The 22838-nt window shown below is 33.7% G+C and overlaps 1 long non-coding RNA gene across 1 annotated transcript; it reads right to left on the reverse strand.

Annotated features, from left to right (window-relative positions):
• Positions 1 to 773: 773 nt before the first annotated feature.
• Positions 774 to 2244, reverse strand: LOC112754490 (uncharacterized). The gene is made up of 2 exons (XR_003178580.2): positions 1456 to 2244; positions 774 to 1376 (listed from the first exon to the last, which is right to left on the reverse strand). It is a non-coding gene; the product is annotated as an uncharacterized lncRNA (long non-coding RNA).
• Between the last annotated feature and the right edge of the window lie 20594 nt (positions 2245 to 22838).

Consider the following 22838-nt stretch of genomic DNA (forward strand, 5'->3'; position numbering starts at 1 on the left):
CCTTAGCAACTATCACGGCACAACGAAATCCGAAGTTTTTCTACAAGAACATTGTCACAAGGTTTGAAGTTCCCCACTCCATCACCACAAATAATGGAACTAAATTTACCGACTCAATCTTCAAGAATTTGGTGGCCGGCCTCAAGATAAAGCACCAATTCTCATCGGTAGAACACCCTCAGGCCAATGGACAAGTCAAAGCCGCAAACAAAGTCATACTGGCCGGGTTGAAGTGCTGACTACAAGACACAAAGGGAGTATGGGAAGATGAGCTTCCTCAAGTCTTATGGGCATATTGGACAATTTCTCATTCTACAACAGGGGAGTCACCTTTCTGACTTGCTTACGGAGTGGAAGCCATGATTCCTATAGAAATTGTTGAAGAATCACCAAGGGTTATATTTTACAATGAAGGGATCAATACCCAAGCACAAAAGAAAGAACTTGAACTCCTCCTAGAAGTCCGAGAACAAGCTCAGATCAAAGACAAAGCACTAAAGCAGAGGATGACCCTAAGGTATAATCAGAAGGTGATCAAAAGGAACTTCACCACAAATGACCTTATACTGATCCGAAATGACATCGGGATTCAGAAGTCGGGTGAAGAAAAGCTAGCTACGAATTGGAAAGGACCCTATAAGATTGTTGTAGTCTTAGGGAAGGGTTACTACAAAGTGTCCGACCTACAAGGAAGGGAACTCCCAAAAAATGATAAATTCTTAGTAGCAAACTCATGTAAGGCATTTTCTTCATTAATGATAAATCTACTCTTTCTTCATAACTTTTCTATAAAAATTCATTAATTTAAGCTCGATAAACCGCAAAAATCATTGCCCGGCCTAGAATGGTTAGCAAGATGAAGCGACAAGGTACAAATTAATGTAAGGAGTTATGTAAATAATTCATAAAACCAACCTTAAAATCAAGGCGGGATAAAAATAAAGTGTAAAAGTAACTTGACAAAGTCCAAATACACGAAGTCAGAACTTACAAAAGGAGCTAAAGATGGTTTCTAAGGGATACATCATCCATACTAATAATACTATGAAGGAGAATATTTTTTTCTCCAAGCAAGCCCGTTAAAGCTTGTATCGTATATGCTCTCCCCTCAGTAGTCTTTTGCCTTTTGGGAGGTGGTTCGCAGGAAGAAAGAGGAAGGTGGGCCGTAGCCCTGCCTGAGGTGGAGATAGGGGGAATTAGCCAAGATGGTGGTACAGGTATAATCTTCTTTGAAGCTGATGCGCTCGAGTCCGACTTTGAGGGAGAAGATTGGGCAGAAGTATCACCAGCTTCCTTTAATTGGATACCCCAAGCTACAATGTTCTTTCTAGTGGTACGAAGTGTCTTCATGGCAGCAGATTTAGGAATCATTCTTTCTGCAACACCAAAGTAAAGACACATTAGTCACCAACACAACTTTACAAGAAGAATTCATAAATAAAGAAGGAGGGCTACCTAGCTCGTACCGGAGTTGACTGAGATCCCTTAAGAATTTTTTGGTGTCAAAGTAAGGAGCCCAGCCCCAACACTCTTAAAATAAACCAACTACACTCTTCTCGAGTTTATCTAAATCATCTATATTATACTTGGCTATTACTGGTTTCTCTTCCCAATACAATGGAAAACTAGGTTCATCGTTCTCGTCAAGGAAGAAAGGTCGGGCATCCTCAACAGCTCGGATTTTGAAAAAGTAATTTTGATAATCGTGGAAGGACTCGTCAAAAATAGAGAAAACCTTCCTACCCTGAAACGACGAAAGGAAAGCCAAGCTAACTTTTTAGAACCAAAAGGTTTGGTTAAAACAAAAAGGTAAAAGAAAACTTTTAGAGAAGGTCGGACATCAAGTTTTCGACAAAGAAGTTGGTATATTTTTAGAAAAGCCCACAAGTTAAGGTGAAGTTGCGAAGGAGTGACATTGCAAGTCCAGAGGACATTGATTTCAAAGTTGGAAAAAGGAAGTCTAATGTCTAGTTTAGTAAAAAAACAGTCACAGACATAAAAGAAAGTGTGTTCTGACTTATCTAGTGAGGGAAAACACACCCTCTCCTGGGGGTCAATTACCATTATCTCATAGTTTTTCTCATCTTCCCAATTTTCACATAACCTATGGTGCCTACGAAAGGTTTCGGCATACTCTCTAACAATAATGGGGACAGGAGTAAGAATAGTAATATCTACCCAAGTTAAGTGAGAAGGAACTTTGGTCGACATGTTATGATAACAGATCGAGACATAAAGCTATACCTACAAATACAACAAACAAAAGAAATCGTCACTAAAGAAGTCGGGCACCAAACAAAGGAAGTCGTGTTTTCTATCAACAGAATGAAACTACCAATTCAAAAATGGTCTTTCAACAAAAATACCCAAGATAACTGAAATGGCGTCACTTTCAAATAAGCAAAACGTGACACCATTTAGGGACAATAAAATCAAAGTCCATAGCAACAATCTCAGACAATAAATAGTTCCAAAAACATTCTCAAGAGTAGTGGCACTTAAAGGAAACACAAAAACCCTCCGTCACCGATAAAAATCTCCAAACATCATTCAAAGTATCATTCAAAAATAAATACAAGTATTTCTCAGAGCAATCAAAACAAAAAACAAGGAAAATGGGTAAAAGCACCAACGTTGATGTAGCACGGAGATAGAGGGGCACGCAAACAGCAAGAAAACTCGAACATTCCTCTGTGAAGCACAAAAAAGTCTTTAAAAGATTCAAGATGGAAAAATATTGAAATTGAAAAACTGTTATAAAGCAAGAACAAAGGAAGAAGAATAAAGGAGTTTTTTTTCGATGAGAGAAATGAATGCCAAGAGTTTCAGAAATGAAAAAGAAAAGAAAAGGGAATAAGTGAAGCTTTTATATGAAACAAGGAGCAAAAAAACATTTCGCATCCCTCTTTAAAGCCACGCGCAGATTTCCAAGAAACTACCGCATAACGTTCGCCATATCATCAAAGCAACAACATTTCAAAATTTTGAAACACATCGAGTACCCAAGCTGTAACACCCTAACTTTTAGCACCTCATGATTGTACTAAAAGCCCAAGCGTCACTTACCTCTAAACCTTTCTATTTTATACTATCCTTATTTAATATTGAGCCTTCGCGAATACAAACCAAAGTCTTAACCAAGAAAGACGAAGAGTCTATACTTTAAACCATTTAATCACAAATATATATATCCACGTAGCATTATATACATAGACTTATTCAAAGAACCTCAATTACAAGTCCTACCCCTCTAAAAACCAAAAGAATAAACGACGAGAGAAAAATAAATTCTAACAACTCAACTTGAAAATATAATCTTCTATGCTCTTGTAGCTCCGAACTAAACCTTTGCACCTATAGCTGAAAGGGGTGGAAATAGGGATAAGAACTGGGGAGTTCTTAGTAGGGTCGAGGTGTATAGTTATACTCTCTTTAATACCATAGCCAACAACAACGTGTAATAGAATACATTTAGACTTAACAAATAAAGGACACAGAAATCAAGCAATCATATAGCATACCACAATCACAAGAAACACACTCACAAACAAATACGTGCAAACTAGTCCTATACAGGCCATGAGCTCATGTGTCAGTCTGTTGCCCGATTTCCGACACTAGTCCTGAGATAAGCGTTTCGTACCGCCATCCTTATCTTAGCCAACGTCCCCTCCGTGAGTGTTACGCATCACCGTCCTCATGGGAGAACCTTCCTTTCGGTCTCCAGTGAGTGTTACGCATCGCCATCCTCACTAAGCCATCCTTACAGTATCAAGTAAGCGTTACGCATCGTCGTCCTCACTAGACACTTGGCACTAAGGCCCAACAGCACTCAATTTCTTTTAATCTTCACCCTCTACTCTACTGCGGCAGAGATCCCTTTAATGAATACCTTCTTTTCTATCTACTCTACTGTGGCAGATGTTCATCAAATTCTTTTAATCTTTGTTCTCTACTCTCCTGTGGCAGAGATTCCTTTAATTAATACTTTCTTTTCTATCTGCTCTACTGTGGCAAACATTCATTAAAATCTTTTCAGTCACTGCTCTCTGCTCTTCTGTGGCAGAGATCCTTTTACTTAATATATCCTTATCTTCTTGTTCTTTTTCTTTTCGTTTCTTTCTCATCTTTTTCTTTTATTTTCTTACTTCTTTTTTTTCTCTCTTATTTTCTTCAATCTTTCAATTCTTTATCATAATTCAACTTCACATTGTTCCCTCGCCTTTTCCTAATGTCTTATGAAAAAGAATCATAAAATTGATAAATCAACTGCGTCCTCTAAAGCTTTTAAGAGTTCTTCTATTTGCTCTTCTCTAACTTAAATATTCTTAATAAAAAAGATAACAATAATATAAATGAAATAATTTAAATGGTAAATTATATATATATATATATATATATATATATTCTTAAAATTTAGTTTATAAAACCTTATTTTTAAACTTTTATTAATTACTTTCTATATCACGAACTTTTTAATATTCTAGTTTTAACCTTAATATGTTATAAAATTCTATTTGGAACCCTCACTTATTTTCATATTTATAAAAACAACCCTGAACTTTTGTAAAATATCCATTTTTACTCTCGTATTTTATTTATTACCCAAAATATCCGGAAACTTATATAATTACAAATTGTACTTCGGTTTTTATATACAAATACAATGTTACCCTTCAAAAATAAAGTTTAAATATTAATCTTCCTCTCATACCAAAAATGAAATCCTTAGCCCTTTCCTTTCAAAATATTACTTGTATTTTAATCCGTTTTTAGTATTTTGGTTACCGATTTTTCTTAACTTTTAATTTAACCTTTCAACCACCAAATCTCATCAATTTCCCTAAAATACCATATCACAACAGTCACAAAATCATTAAAACAACCGCGACTAAGATGTTTTCCTCATAGCCGAACTAACAAATCACAAGCAATAACAATAATTCAACATAAACTCATTCAAACTCAAACAATAATCAACCAAATCAACATTCACTTATCAGATTCAGATTTAATTATTATAAAGTTACCAAATCCTATCTCTATACGAAATCAAAATCAACGAAAACTTCAAAGAAACTTTTTAATCGAGCTGCTGAAAAAGAAAACGTCAGAAATTATCTATGCCTCCTAGAACTCTAATTGGCCGAACTCAAAGGGAAGGGGAGCTACGTCACTATCAACTTCTACCAAACAAAAATAATGCCAACATGAAGAAGAAGATATAAATATTTTTATTGGATTAGATTTTTTATTAGAGTTACAGAACTCAAAAAATCGAGTGCCAAAAATTGAAGGTTCCATGGTTCTCCTCATGGTTCACTCTCTTTCTTATTTCCTTTCCTTATGCTTCGGTGACAATAAAAAAACAATGAAGCAAAACTTAGTGATATGTGTCAAGCGCATATTAAGTCACGTTTGGCTTGCTTTCTTTCTTTCTTTACTATATATATATATATATGTGTGGCCTCCGGCCAAAGAAAAGAAAAAAAGCCACCACTCACATAAACATCACCAAAATGACTTTATGGTAAAGACGCCTACATGGCAAAATCTAAACCATATATTCTAAAGCCACACTTTTCACTTAAAACCGTAACTCTTCACAAAGAAAAGCGTCACCTAATGAAAAAAAGTAAATTAGAAGATTTAAGAGAAGAAATAATTAAATTATCAAAATTAATAGATCAAAAATTAATGATTTTAACTAATGTTAATTGTAATGACACCGAATTCTTAAAATCAATACAAAATAATTTTTCTCAAAATTTTTATTTTACTATAAGTTTTATTGAAGGACTTCAAAAACCTGAAAAACTTATTTTTCACACGGAATTTCATAAAAATGTTACCATGGAAATGATTTCCCACATCTTTATCATACTTTTAACCCACAATTAAATTCTATAGTAGATATGCTTGAAGAAATATTAGTATCTATAAAATTTCAAAGAAATAAGGAAAAAGAGAATCCCAAAGAAGAAAAGCTTCAAAATATAATCAACGTAACAGATTTAAAAGTAAAACCACCATTAAAATTATGAATATTGAAGAAAAATTAGAAGAAGTTACAATGCTTTTTAAACAATTAAAAATGGCTCAAGAAAATAATATTATGGAACAGGGATTTCAAATAGAAGAAGAATTAGTAAATTCTGAAAATATAGAAAATGAAGAACACATCCTAGATTATTCAAGTGATGAAGAACCAGCAATTCCAATACAAGTAAAAAATGAAGCTGGAATGTCTAAGGATAATCAATCTCAATTTAAATGGGAAACATGTTTTGATAATTATGCTTTTAAAAAAGGATTTATAAATAAAGATTCAAAATATACAAAAATACCATCAAAATACGTTCCTAAAATTCAGGAAATGGAAGGAGAAAGAATGCTTGACTTAGACTGTAAAAAGAATGAAAAAGAAATTTTCGAAAATTGGTTAAATTCCTTCTTATTAGAAGCCTTTACTAATCCAAAACTTAGTGAATTATCTGGAAGGGATATTTGGAATTACATAGGGTTTCATACTAAAGGAACTATAAGAGATTATATGACATCAATAGAAAACCAAATAATAGAAGAATTAGCAAGAAAAACAACAGCTTATGATAAGATATTATAGATCATAGACAAGAAGTCTATAATAAAGAATATCAAGAAGCAAAAAATCATTTAGCTAATATTCAGATATATGATCTATGTAATGTGGAGTCTTATATATGTGAATATAGAATACATTATTACAAATTAAAAGTAGAAGATAAAAATCATTATCTTAGTATGTATATAACAAAACTTCCATATCCTGCTAATGAATTTATAATGGGAAGATTTATAAGAGAAATAAATAGAGGGACAATTGAAAATAATTTTGGTGGAGCAACCTCTGCAATAAGAGAGGAAATAAAAGAACGTTGTATGCAAGAAGCGACTCAAAAAAGATTTGCAAATATAATTAGAATTTGCTATCAGGATAATGAAGAGATACCTCAAAAATATGGTCTTAATAAAAATTTTCAAAGAAAAAGAAAATATCAATTTAGAAAAAGAAAATACTATCCAAACTGGAGAAAAAAAGGTATTTTAGAAAAAGAAATAACAATAAAAACAAAAGACAAAAAAGTGACTATTGCCCAAATAAAAAAGAAAATTGTAAGTGTTGGTATTGCCAAGAAGAAGGACACTACGCAAATGAATGTCCAAACAAGAAAGATAAAAAGGATCTTACCAAACAAATAGAAATTGCTAAGTCTTGTTTCATGGAACCATTAGAAGAATCTGATGATAACCTAGACTATATTTTTGAATATGTCTCAAAAACAGACTCAGAGACTGAGTAATAATGCCACATTTATTACTATAAAAATAACAGAAAAGTTTATAAATGCTTTCATAGATACTGGAGCAACACAATGCTTTGCTAGTACAAATATAAAACTTGATTGGAAAAAATTAAAGAAACCATTAAGAGTTAGAATAGCTGACAAATCAATACATAAAATTGACCAAAAAGCAGAGATGGCTGAAATTTTTATTCAAAATTATAGGTTCATTGCTCCATCTATATATATGTTAGATTCTGGAATGGATTTTATCATAGGAAATAACTTTTTAAAGCTATATCATCCATTCATTCAAGAATTAACATATATAGTTTTAAAAGCTCCACACGATTCTTCAATAAATCAAAAATCAAAACGTATAAAAATACCAACTACTACTATAGATAAGATCTTAAAATTTAAAATATTTTCTATATTAGAGACATGTTATTTAGATTTATACTTTCAGATAAATATTCCAAAAAATAATCTTGAAATAAGGATAGAAGAACTTTTGGATGAAATTTGTGCTGAAAATCCTTTAGATATTAAAAATACAAATAACAAATTAGTAAGCATTAAATTAAAAGATTCTACAAAAGAAATAAATGTTCCAAATAAAATTCCTTATTCCGCAAGAGATAGGGAAGAGTTCTCATTAGAATGTAAAGATCTTTTGGAAAAAGGAATTATAAGATTAAGTAAAAGTCCTCATGCGGCTCCGGCCTTTTATGTCGAAAACAATAATGAAATTAAAAGGGGAAAATGAAGAATGGTAATTAATTATAAGAAGATGAATGAAGCAACTGTTGGTGATGCTCATAAACTTCCAAGAAAAGATTCTATTTTAGAAAAAATCAAAGGAGCAACTTGGTTTTCATCTCTTGATGCAAAATCAGGATATTGGCAACTTCGTTTAGACGAAGAAACAAAGAAATTAACTGCTTTTACTTGCCCAACAAAAGAATCAACAAGTGTGTTGCTTTATGAATGGAATGTATTACCATTCGGATTAAAACAAGCCCCAGGTATTTACCAAAGATTTATGGAAGAAAATCTAAAAGAGTTAAATGAATTTGTTTTAGTTTATATTGATGATATATTAATCTTTACAAAACAGGATAAAGAAGATCATCTTCAAAAATTATTAATAGTTTTAGAAAGATGTAAAGAAAAAGGATTAGTTCTTAGCAAAAAGAAAGCAAGAATAGCAATACAAGAAATAGAGTTTCTTGGATTAATTCTATCCACCCAAGGAAAGCTAAAACTTCAACCAAATGTTTTAGAAAAGGTAAATTTATTTCCTAATAAAATAGAAGATAGAAAACAATTACAAAGATTTTTAGGATGTATAAATTATATTTCTGATCAAGGATTTTTAAAGAATATAACAGAATATACTAAAAACTTATTTCCAAAAATAAGTACTAAAAAAGAATGGAAATGGAAAGAAAAAGATAGTATGCAAATTCAAAAAGTCAAGGAATTATGTAAAAAACTTCCAGAACTTTATATTCCAGAAGAAAACGACTACTTAATAGTAGAAACAGATGCTTCAGACATAACCTGGTCGGGATGTCTAAAAGCTAAGAAAGCTATAAAAAGTTTGGAACGAGAAAAAGAATCACTAGATTCTAAATATTCCCCAAAGGAATTACTTTGCAGGTATATTTCAGGGACTTTTACCCCAACAGAACAGAGATATACTACTCATGAAAAGGAAACTATAGCAGCAATTAAATCTCTTAAAAAATAGAAAATTGATCTACTACCCAGAGAATTTACATTAAGGACAGATTCAAGTTACCTAACAAGTTTCATTCGATATAATTTAAAGGTTGATTACAATCATGGACGATTGGTAAGATGGCAATTATTTTTGTTACAATATCCAATAAAAATTGAGTATATTAAGGGTGAAAAAAATATTATTGCAGATACATTAACAAGAGAATGGAGTTCGTTTACAACGCATTAGATCAAGAAATTCAAAAGTATGAACAAAAGCTCGAAAAATGCAAGCATTGTCAGCAAATTAGAACACAAATCCAATCTCTCAAGAAGGCCATTGAAGCAATGAAATCAACACAACAAGTGAAATCATCAGAGTTCAGCCAGCTAAGCGTGGTGGACAAATCAGGTGAAGAAAAAATTTCAGAAAATAAAACAATTGCTGAAATTATTAAAAAATCCACCCAAGATAAAAAATATATTATGTGATTTATAATGGCCCATGAAAGGAGTATATGATGCCTGGGAAAAAGCAGCACCATTCACACATCAATCAAGGATAATTCATAAAGGAGGATTTTTAACACTAGAAGAGGCAAAGGAATCCTTCAGGGAATATGAAGCCCTTCATCCAGAGCAAACCCTAAAAAGAGCAGAAAAAGCTCCAATTCAAGCCCAGAGAACAGGAATAATAAGAAACATTCCTACAAGGGCAGAAATCAAGGAAAAGAAAAGGGTCTGTAGATCAAATCTCAGAGAAACTCTTAATATAGTCCTGAATTGGACTGAAGAAAAAAGGGCAATCTTGGGATATTATCCTGTTGCCAAAGAACAGCTAACAAAGCTGGTTATCTTTCCAGATGCTTCTCCATCTGACACTTATCAGTTTTTTCAGTATGGATTAATTGATACAATTTTAATTTTTAATGATCTAAAAATTATTAGTGAGTTTCCTGCAGGATTCGTTGATGCAGTAAAGAGATTTAAAAATATGATTGACAATGTAAATCCAAGGGATATATCCCTAAAATTTACAAACAGTCAACCTATTTTTAATGAAGAAGAAGAATGCTTGGTTCCAGCACACCAAGTAATATTCATGTCCGTCTTCCTAGGAAATTTTCAGCCAATTGATCAGATTCAAGATTTAACAATCTACAGTCATGAAGGAAGACTAGCCAGCACATTAGCAAGGGTCTTTGAAAGAACTCAAAAAATAACGAAGGAATCTCACACAAGGATTAATTATAAAAGTAGAAATACTCTGCTTGTGTCCAGTAAAAGAAATGAAATTGAAGAAAGAGAGATGAGACTCTTGGTGGAATTTGAATCAGCATTCTACAACTTATCTGGACTTTTAGAAAAGCTCCCTGAAGGGATAAAGAGGAATCTCTGCTATTTGATAAAAGACAGAGAAGACCACAAGTGCCAGCTATGTGCCTCAGAAATATCTGAAGAAAGCAATAATGAAACGGAATCAACCCACATGATAAAGGAAGAAGACAATGCATCTGAAGGTCACATGATAAAAGAGGAGGACAGTGCATCTGAAGCATCTCTCAACATTATTGCATAGTGACGTAAGCACTTAGGTCATAAAGCACCAACAATGTAGCTGGTGCAAGATAACAAACAATGACGTAAGCAATGACGTCATAAGAAGGGTAAGGATGGGAATTGTCCATCAAACCCAACTATTATAAATAGGTTGCTTAGGCAATTGTAGAAGGCATCAGAAAACAGAAAGCAGAAGGCTAAGAGTACTCATATGCTAGGAGAGCAAGGAGGAAGCTGCCGAGGCGATTCTGTAGTCTGACAAAGAATTCCCTTAGGAAAAAATAGTTCTAAACTCCCCTCCGGAGTTAGTATCTACAATCTCCCCTCTGGAGATAAAAACACCTTATGTAAAATATACTAAATAAAGGAAGTTTTTCTCCAGAAAGGTACACCTTCATCCTAGTCTTTCAATTATGAATTATTTAGAAAGTTTAGAATTAACTGAAGAATCTGATTATTATAGATTAACTGCTTTATTAGATAATGAAAAACAGGCTGTTCTAAAAACAGAATTAAATCTCAAATCAAATGAAAATTTTAATAAACAAAATCCTTTAAAAGAAGTTTTTAATAGAAAAAACATAATATACTATGGAAAATTTCAACTTGAAGCCCCTATAAAGATAAAATCCGCTAATGGAGAACTTGAAATAGCTTTGATAAATGATGAAGAATTGAGTAAACAGATTGAGAAAATTAAGGATCAACAAAAAAGATCTAAAATTGGATGGATTCATATTAGTACTATACAAGTCTTAATCAAATCTACATATATGAAAGGAATTAATTCTCCAATAAGCCTAGCAATCTGTGACAAAAGAATTACTGATGACCCAATAGATCAAATAATTGGAATTGTTCATGGAAATTTGGCAAACGTAAATGTTAAATTCAATGCCCATCTTGGATACGCTATACCTTTATCAACTGAAAGTCTTGGAAGATCTATAAGTTTGGCTTATAAATTTCACAGAAAGAATCTAATGGAACAAGATGATGAACCATTTTCAATTACATATGCTATAAATTATGCTTTAACAAATAGCCATCATAGTATAATATTTAAAAACAGAGAAAGAATTTATCTCGATGAATTATTTCAGAAAATTGTAAAAACAGAAATACCAAAATATAAAGCTATTGAAAACCCAGTTCTATTATTAAAAGAACCATCAAGAAAACTAGTTTCATCGAATTTTCAAGTAAGAGAATCTAAAATTAATAGCCCTTTAAGTTTATCTAAGTTAAAAATTAAAGAAAAAAATTCTGAAATAAAAGAATTAACAAAAAAGGTCGAAAAACTAAATGAAACCCTAAACACTAAATTATGACAATAAATAAAGAAGAAATATATGCAACTTATCAAGACAAGAAACAAGAGCTCTTTGAAAGAGAAAATCGTTTAAATTATTTACAATTTTCTGGAATAAATCAAAGGGCATTTGAAGCTCTAAAAATAATTTATGACAAGTTGGAAAGAGAAGTTGAAGAGCTAGAAAAATTAATAGAATCTCTAGAAAATAGTGATGAATCGATGATAGAGTTTGCAAAAATTCTAAAATAAATAATGAAACATAAAAAGATTGAAAAACCAGAAAACAAAATAAAAAGAAAAAGGGCGGAAAAATTAAAAAGTAAAATAAAGGAGTATAAAAGGGAATTAAATAATCTTCAGATCGAAATTGATGACCTTATAATAAAAAGGATAGAAATAAGAATAAATATAAACAAGTTGGAATTAAACTTAAAAAATTTATAAATGCCTGGAAAATCATATTATGACTTAAAAGAATTAAAACTGTTGAAAGAAAAAATGGAGAATGAAGTTGAAAAATTAAAAAGATATTTAAAAACAACAGAAAGTGTAGAAATAAAAGAAGTTTTTGAAAAATTATATTAAAGAAAAAGACAAACAGATAAAAGATTTTATATACAATAATCCATGCAAAAAAGAATATTATAAACTAAAACAAGATTGAAAAACTATAAAAATCAGAATTATAAATCAAGGACTAGTAGTAAATAATCATACAAGAAAAATAATGGTCAATACTTTAGATTATAAATTTGCAAATTATTTAAATAAAGCACCACTAATTGAATCTATAAACTTATTTGAAGTAAAATATGAAGAGTTAATAGAAATTTTGAAAAAGAAATTAAAATTGGTATCAGAGCCAAGTTAGCGATTAAGGGTAACACTTTCTCTTTAAAGCAACACTTTTAGTAACACGCTTTTAAATCAATATCAACCACAAAATGAAAAACATCTTTACAAAAAGTTGAAATTGCCAACTTTATCAGAGTGGCCACCAAGAAAAAAATAATAATAATAATAATATCTTTTTAAAATATTTTATTATAATAAAAATTATTTAAAAAATCTTAATGAATTTTAAATTTAAAATATTATAAAATTTAATTTAATTATTTTTAAAAAATAATAATTATTTTTTATAAAATTTTCAATAAATATAATAAATCATGAATAAAGCATTATTTAATTTTCAAAAACTTGGGTTGTTATATAGTCTCCTAAAGGCGGCGTACCCGACAAATAAAGACTGAAGACACAAATGCTTGGACCCGATTTCATGAAACTCTCAGACTCAAGCAGGGTACTGTTCATATCTTGACCCAAAACACAAAATTAGGCCCATTAAGTATAAAGGCCCACTAAAGGCCTCCTCTTACCCGACCTCCTAAGAGGTCGGACATGACAAAAAAGTCTAGTTTTACTTATCTAAATAAGTAATTGTCTCTCTGAATTTTTTCTACTATCTCTATCTCTACTAAAAGATAGATTCTAACAAACTTTCAAGATAAAGGGAACGGTTATCCACCAACAAAGGTAGAATTACTCCGAAAATGTGGTTATCAACTCTACTATAAACACACTGACACCTCTCAGGTATATTTACGTCCCAATCCACTAAAAACCTGCCTAAAGCCCTTGCCGTAACACCCTACTATACAGAGATGGTGTAAAACCCGTGAAATTAATAAATAACTAATTAATAAATTAATTATTATTTAAAAAAATTAGAAAATTAAATTTTATAGTTTAGAAAGAAAGAAATAATTAAAATATAAATTTTGATACTAATTTTAAAGAATTTGGCCCAAAATTGAGTCGAACGGGCTGAGCCGAGCGAACCGGGCCCAAAGGGGCCCAAGGCCCAACTCGCTCACCCTTAAATATAACATTCAGACCTTCTTCTTCCCCATATGAATAAGGAAGCACGCAGAAGCAAGGGGGAAAAGGGGGGAACATGCAAACCCTCACCCAAATCTTCAATCCAACGTAACTTTTGATACGAATCTCCGATTGACAAGCCGTCAGCGGCTACGTATTTGTCTCGGAATTCCCTACAAATTCCAATAACCAATTTGGTAAGAAATTCAATTTTTCTCACTCAGATTCTCCCTCTAGAGTTTCAAAATTCATAAGTTTTAGAATTGAGAATTATGATATTTTGATGTTTTTGGATCGAATTAGCTTGCGAAAATTTCTGGGTTTGTTCTATTAGAACATGGGTAAGTTAAGAAGCTCTTAAACCTTGGTGAATTTCTATCTGGCACACTATTTAGAGCTTTGGGTATTTGCGGAATGGCAATAATTTGTGGTGTTCCGAGCATTAGGGAGGAATTGGCCAAGGTATGGTTTCCGTTTCTCGTAACTAAAATATAATGTGTTGTGAAAACTTAGGCTAGATGACCTTAGGTTAAGTTGTATGATATGTATGATCGAGGATTAGAGACTTATGGTTAGAATTGTTGAGTGAGTGATTGAAATATATGATGAATGAATGTATGTTTGTGATACCTGGGTAGTAGCGAGGATGGTGGTTCGTCCCGCTTGCTCCAGGGTAATGTTTGAGATTTGATAACAATGATGATTGATTTAAACCGAATGAATGTATGTTTGAGATCCTGGGCAGTAGCAAGGATTGTGGTTCGTCCCACTTGCTCCAGGTCAGTGTTTGAAATTTGATGATAATGATGATTAATTTGCACTGAATGAATGTATGTTTGAGTTCTTGGGTAGTAGCAAGGATTATGGTTCGTCCCTCTTGCTCCAGGTCAATGATTGTGATGCCTGGGTAGTAGCAATAGTAGTGGTTATTTCACTTGCTCTAGGTTGAGCTTTTAAACACCCGCCTGGGTAGTAGCCGCAGTAGTGGTGATTCCACTGGCTCTGGGATGATCGGGTAGTAGCAAGGGGTTGTAGCTCAAACCCACTTGCTCCGCAATGGGTGTTTTTGTCCATGGTTAGCTACCAGGATGTGTCGGGTTGGCTATATAACCGATAGATGATATCATCAGCCATAGGACAGGCATGCATCATATGCATTTGTGTGTCTTGTTTGATTTTGCATTAATTGGGCTTGCCTATGTGATTATTATACCTACTTGCTAAATTTGCTACCTGCTGTAATTGTATTCTATTTGTGCTTGCTTTTTCTGTATTTTGGTTGTCTGTGCTATGAAGTTTTGGAAGAACGGAGGAAAATGAAAGGCAAAAGGATCAAATTGGGTTTAGTTAGAATTTTGAACCCTTAGCTACCCTACTTTGTTTATGGCTTATTTATGGTTGTAAAGAATAGTTTTAAGTTTGAATCTGTTGTCAGAAGTTCTAGGATCGCCTTCGGCTTTCTCGAGATATTATATGTTAGTTATGTGGGCACTGCTACCATGCTGAGAATCTTTGGTTTTCATTCCATACGATATTGTTGTTTTTCATATGCAGGTCGAGAGGCACCTCGGTAAGCATCTGGAGTTCATTCTGCAAGCGAAGTGTTATATCTTGGGGCTCCGTATTTGAGCTTCTATGTGTATTATTCTACAGTTAGATTCTCCTCTGTATATTTAACTTTATTTTGTCCCCCTTAGAGGTCGATGTGGAGAAACAGGTTGTTGTTTTATCTGTTTTGGGATATTTTGGGCTATGTATATTTATGTAAATATTCTCCGGCCAACCTTGGCTTCGTAGGTTGAGCCTGGAGCTTGAATATTTGTATCTTTGACACTCCTTTTTTATTATTCATATATATATCTTACATTTCTTCATACACAACTTTTCCATTTACGTGAGTATTGTGCCCTTTGTTTTAAACTCTCCTTCAAAGGCTCCTAAATAAAATTTCCTTTCAACTATATTATATATATAATTTTACTTTTAGAGGTCGTAATACCTCGCCACCTCAGTTTTATGACTTAAGCATAAGACTCTATGTGGTAGGGTGTTACAGGTGGCATGGTATTACGACGTCTAAAATAAAATATATATGTAGTATAGTTGAAAGGAAAGTTATTATCTAGGAGCCTTAAAGGTAAACTTAAGCAACAAGTCGCAAAAAGGAAAGTGCATCGCTTGCGTAAATGGAGCCTTAGGTAGGAAGGAAAGAAAAGAAATATATATACATAGAATAGAGAATCCAAACTACAGAATATCAAGCTCCAGACTCGACTTGCAAAGTCAAGGCCGGCCGGAGAATATCATATACATATATATACAACCCAAATATCCCAAAATACATAAAGTAAACACCTATTTCTCCAAAAAGCCTCTAAGAGGGACAAAAGTAAAGCATGTACAAAGGAGGAGTCTAAACATATATATAGCAAAAGTACAAAAGATAGCATCCCAACTTCGCTTGCCAAGGAAACTCCAGACGCCTAACAAGGTGCCTCTCGATCTGCATCTGAAAAAAAATGACAACATATGTATGGAATGAGAACCGGAGGTTCTCAGCATGGTAATGGTATCAACATACATAATATATAAGATTCTTGGAAAGTCAGAGGTGATCCTAGAACTTCGATACATAGAATTAAACTTAAGGGAATAAGTTAAACCATAATTTAGGTAGACTATTTATGGTTTCCAAGATTTATACTTAATTCTAACTTAACCCCTCACTTTCTTCTTCCTCCAACCCTCTGAAATACCGGTGGAACTTCCCTCGTCACTCCTCCGCCGGACAAGGGGTATCTCAGTTGAATAGACAAACAATACAGATAAGGAAAATACAGGTATGATACAGTTACAATAGGTAGAACATATAGCAAGTAAGCATAGTTGGTTGAATAGGAAAACCCAAGTAATGCACATTCAAACAAAATAAACAAATGCATATGATGTATGCTTGTCCTATGGCTGATGAGTCTCATCTGTCGGTTATATAACCAAACCCGACATGTCCAGTAGCTAACCCTGGACAGTCCCTCTGTGTGCGCATCCCCAAGAGTCTATGCATAGCTTTTACAATCAATCATCAAACTTAGCTCATTGGGGGAATTTCCGGGAAGTCAAAGTGCCCAGCCACATCTTGCGACATAGGGTCAATAGAGTATCGAGTCTCAACCTGGAGTGAGTGGTGGCTAGCCACTGCATCTACCCAGGAAAACTCGTATCTCCGATACGTGGAAGTGCATAAGCCAAGAAATAATTCAATATCAATCATTCATTATCAATTTTGTGATTATTCAGAACACCATTGTCATTCTCGCATTTCCTCAACCACAAATCATTACTTCAAAGCTTTCTTCACTATCAAGTTAACTCATTCTCTAAGTTTACCCCTCTCTTTATGATTTAAAAACTAAATTGGGACTTTAGGAGGTAACTATAGAGGTTTGGAAGTTAGAAAATAAGTTGAAAATCACAAAAATCCACTTTTCTCAAAAACAGGGGTTCCGCGTACGCATGCCATGTTTTGTGTACCGGGGGTGTCACTTGCCCAACTCGTGTACGCGACCCATGTCAGCATATGTGAGCCCCTCAGACAGAGGAGATGTCCCACATCGTGTGGCACTTGCCCACGTACGTGAGCCTGTAAAACTCCCCTCTCGCATACGCATGCACATGCCCGCGTACGCGAGATGTCTGGACAGAGCCGAACGTCCGCGTCACGTGTGTGTTCGCGTACTCATGTCCTCCATAAATGTTAAAAAGCTTCTAAGTCTTGCAAAATTCACTTTTACACACCAAACTTCCGACGCGCATAACTTTTTTTGTTAAAAATCATTTTAGTCTGTTCTTTGAACGGCGTAAACTTCACGGACCCAATTTTCTTTTAAAATAAGTTTGAAAAAGTTTAAGGGTCCAGAAGCCGAGTTATGGCCCGCCGAAGTTCGGTCAAAAATCATATTTTTATAAAATTTACTAAACCTCCATTTTTACCACATTCTCAATTTTAATCCCGAAATTCTTAATCCCAAAACAGCACTAAGTCATTCAAACATGTTCACATACTTCCATTCCTCTCAACAATACACCACCACCTCAAACCATTCAAGAATTCCTCTATTTCATATACATATTACTCAACAAATCCCACAATCATAAAAAATCATGCACCTTTCTTTATCAACCACATTAATCAACACTATTTCATAACAATCTCAACATTTTCATCAATATTGCTAACCATTAACAATCCAACCTATCTTATATGCATCTAGCCTATGTTTTCACATGACATTACATATTATCTACGAGAAACCAAAATCATACCTTGGCTGATTCCTCCTAAGACAAAGACACCTCAATTTGCAAAATCTCAAGCCTCCCCCACCAAGATTTCAAAACCCAATGCTCAATCCAAGCTTCCAACCTCCCTAAATATGTTCCAAAACACATATATACGACCTAATTCATATCATTACATCCATATATACAAGCTCAATACCCAATCTCATATAATCAAAGAATTCACAAGGGTTTTGAGGGTTCTTACCTTACCCATATATCAAATGAACAAAAATCCATCAGTTCCCTCAAGCTAATTCAAGCCTAGAACATAAAAAACACACAATTTTATCAAACTCAAAAACCCAAATTTTGAATTTTAGGAGAGGAAGGCTGAGTGAGAAATTGAGATTTCCTTACCAAATTGTTGGGTGGATTTTGTAAAGCTCGACACGGTGGTCGCGTGGCTACAAACAGTTCGGTAATTGAAAGATATGTGAGGTTAAAATTGGACAACTGTTTTGTGTTTTCTCCCTTGTGTTCTTTTGCCTTTTTGCGTGTCCTTAGTGTTTTTGGGGAAGAAAGAGCTGAACTTGGCATTTTATAGGTTGGGCCTGGGCTTGGTTTGGGCCCAATCCAACCGAAATTCTTTAAAATTAGTATCGAAATTTATATTTTTAATATTTCTACCTCTTTATATTAATAAAATTTAATTTCTTAATTTTTTATTAATAATTAATTATGTGGGGTTTACACTTGCTAACTTAAGCATCGGAGTCTCTTACAGGTATCATCCACACCTCCTCACAAGGAACTTGGACAACGGCATCTCGACACTAGCACAAGTCAGGCACTGCCTCAGAAGGAGTCTAGAACTCACGTTCAGACCCAAATCACCGTTTCAGGTAATCTTCGGAACACCTCCTATAAACCCAAAAATGTTTTGAGGTGTTTAATACTGTAAACACTAATAATTTAAAAAAAAACTAATCTCAAATCATAAATGCCTACACTACACCAAATTGAATGTATATTTAACTTAATTTGTGACCCTTATTTTAAGAGTCTCTATTCATTAATACAGTGACATTTAGGCTGCGTTTGTTTACAGGGACAGGACACTTAGACAGAAACATTGAGACACAAAATGGTGTTTGACAGATAAGACATAGAGAGACACTGAATTAGTGTATTTTGTGTCCATCTTAACAAGAAGAACACAGAGACACTAACAAAAGACACAACTTATTTTTTATTTTTTTTGTTAATTTTTTATAATTTTATTTTTTATTATTATATTTTTTTTTCAAATTTTTTAAATAAAAAAATAAAAATAAATTAAATTTTCATCATTTATTCTATTTTATTATCAAATATTCTTCGAAGAAAGCTTTGGTCTCTCTCACCCACGGTCATTTCTCTCTCTGTTTTTTTTTCCTCAATGAAACCACTGATGATGAGGATGACTAAGGGTAATATAATAATTAGATTAGTTTGGTGACACATGCAGAGACTTACGTGTCATTGGTTTTATATATATATTTACATGCATACTAAGCCACCTTCCTTTTTTGTTTCGTTCTTTGATTCCCTTAAAGGCTTTCGGTCAATGGGAAGAAGAACAATTGATGATGATGATTCTTTTATTTTTTTTGAAATATCTTATTATAATAAAAATTATTTAAAAATTTTGATGAATTTTAAATTCAAAGTATTATAAAATTTAATTTAATTATTTTTAGAAAAAAAAATTTTTTAAATAAAATAATAAATCTTGAATAACTCATTATTTAATTTTCAAAAATTCGGATTGTTATATCATATATCTCATCTTTACCACGTTTTAAAATTGCAATAGATTTAGTGCGACACCTCTCACCATACTCTCAATATCCAACTTAAAACTTCAACTCACTTAGCATTCCTTCTTCTGGGATTAACATCCAAGGATTCTTTAAAACCTTCTTGCTCAGGGTATCCGCTACAAAAGGTATATCCTATCGTGTTAACTTAACCGTAGATAATATAGTTGACAAGAATTAAGGCTCCAAAATTCTTCGTAGTGTCACAGGCTTATTTTTCGCGTTCAGAAGTCTTGTTCTAAGTAATTAACACCTTAATGGTTGTATCTAAGAGTTGTGTGCGATGCAAAATCCAGTACGAGTTTATTTTGAAAAAGATGTTATGTTCAAAGAGACAAACAAGCAACACAAACGGTGTTCACCAGAAATCAAAAGAAATTCTTGTATATGATCAAATAGAGTTGCACAGAAATAATGAAATGTACAAGAAGAGGAACTAAGGTGCATCTCAAGAAAAGAGTTCAAATCAAGAGCCTTTGATAGAAAGAACTAAGCGTATAGTGACAAGGAAAGCTCAGCTGATTTTGAAGAATACGGTTTGTGACTGAGAGCAACTCTACTCACAGCAAGTTCTCAAGATTCAAGAATTACGTGATTATACCAAGACAAGCTCAGGCTCATCATGGAAGAAACAAGATTTATGTGTGTAAGGAGTAATACTGGAGAGATGAGCAAATCATTTAAAAAGAACTCCGGATAGAGTTTCAATGCAGCTTTCAAAAGAAAGATTAGGTCGAATCGCGAAGATCTGTCTACACCCTCCCTCTTGCATAAAGCCTCATGCCGTTCTCTTTCTTTTTTACCAGCATAATCAGCTCTTCCCACAGGAAAATACTTGGTCGGACAATTCTCTCTTCTAGTACTTCATTCAACTTGATTCTTAAGTTCTACCGATTATAATGGTGTCTTCGCTTGGGGTGAAATCAAAACTGATCTAGCTTTCGGCACAAAGTTTATCACAAACTCACTTTTTCCTTGAGATGAAAATTCTGGTATACCTTCAGGGATTACCTCAGAAACTCTCTCGCAATAGGGATTTGGCCTCATCTTCACTCGCCTCTTAAACAATTTGTAGCTAAAGGTTGAATCTGTTCCATTCCTCTTCCTCATAGTTTACCGCCACTGGGTTTCAAAAGATAGCTCTACATAGCTCTCAACACTCCCGATCTCTTAAATATAATCTAACCCGCTTCTACTGCGTCACTCTGATGCTTAACCTTCAAGAGCCTAGCCACTTCTCTTTATTAACTAAATATCGCTCTGTCTCAACAACTGATACTCTTCAACTAACCATTCACTTGGACTCCATGATTATCAAAACTTGTCATATGTTATGAATGGATGTCACATACTAATGTTATGCAAGGTAGTCAGAAATTCAACTACTAGTTCACAATTACCGCGGGTCTGAGAATCAGATTTAGCTACATCCCGTCCTTTCCTGTGTGGACAATTACGAGTCATATGCTCTGGTTTCCCGCACTTGTAACATACGCCTAGTCCAACCCTGCATGGTCTGTTTGGATGATACTTTTTGCATCTTAGACACTTTAAGTCTTTCGGTTGAGTACTAGTCTGCTCTCCTGAATCCTGCCCCTGACAGTTGTTGTTCCTTCGGTTAATGTTCTGGCACTGAGAATGTGAAAGTGACATAATGCCCCTTTTGAAACTTTGGCTCCTAAGTGTAATCTTCTTTCCCTTTTTCTTTATGTAAGATTCCTGGCAGTCTCTCCTTAACACCACAGTCCTTCTCGAGCTTTCTCCCATTACTTGACCCGTGTTAACTAACTCCGGATAACTCACCATCTCCATTGGTACCACGGCGCTCGAAATATTATCTCCGCCCTCATGTTAGTTACCACCTTCGTTGCCATCTCCAATTTGTTGTCCCATCATACCCATCGCTCGGCAGGTCTAGCAGCAACAGCACTAATAGCAGCAGTAGCGCTCGTCATAGCGGTAATGAAATCGGTCAAACTCCCTACCGATATGGTTACCTCGTTACCTCTCCAACCACGACCTCAATTACGCCCATGACCATGCCCACCAGACGCCATTTGGTTTTTGTTCATACCAAACAAGTGATATCAAGGTGATTAGTCTCAATAACTCAAGTCTAGTGCTTCAAAGTTTCAAATGCATGCTCATGAACTTTATGCTATGTATATCAGTTAGATATCCTAAATAGCACATAAACATGACTCAGAGTATGCTCAGAAGCATAGTCAATCCGTTCCTCAGGCTCTACAAGAACGAACTACTCTTATACCATAATGTAACACCCTACCACATAGAGCTTTACGCTTAAGTCATAAAACAAAGCTAGTGTGGTATTTCGACCTCTAAAATAATATATATATAATTGAAAGAACGTAGTATACGAGGAGCCTTGAAGAATAGATAAAGCAAAAATCGTAAAATTAAAAGCGCAACGCTCAGGAATAAGGATTATTTGCGTACGAAGAAAACTAAGGTACATAAGCATATATATATATATATATATATAAAGTTAGAATAGAAAGTCAAGGATACAGAATAAACAAGCTCCTAACTCAGCTTGCGAAGCTAAGGCTGGCCGGAGAATATTTATATACATACATATAGAAATCCGTAATCCAAAATACATAAAAGTAACCCTAGTTCTCCATAAACCTCTATGAGGTGCAAAAGTAAAGCATATATATACATAAGGAGAGTCTATACATATAGATATAACAAAATGGAACAAGATATAAAATCCCAAAAGCCCACTTCGCTGCAGAGATCTCCAGACACCTAGCGAGGTACCTCTCGACCTACATTTGACAAACACATATAATCGTATGGAATGAGAACCGGGGTTCTCAGTATGGTAATGGTGCTGCATACATAAGATATAAGGTCCCGGGA

The sequence above is a fragment of the Arachis hypogaea genome, chromosome 16 (genome assembly GCF_003086295.3).
Source record: "Arachis hypogaea cultivar Tifrunner chromosome 16, arahy.Tifrunner.gnm2.J5K5, whole genome shotgun sequence".
NCBI lineage: Eukaryota > Viridiplantae > Streptophyta > Magnoliopsida > Fabales > Fabaceae > Arachis > Arachis hypogaea.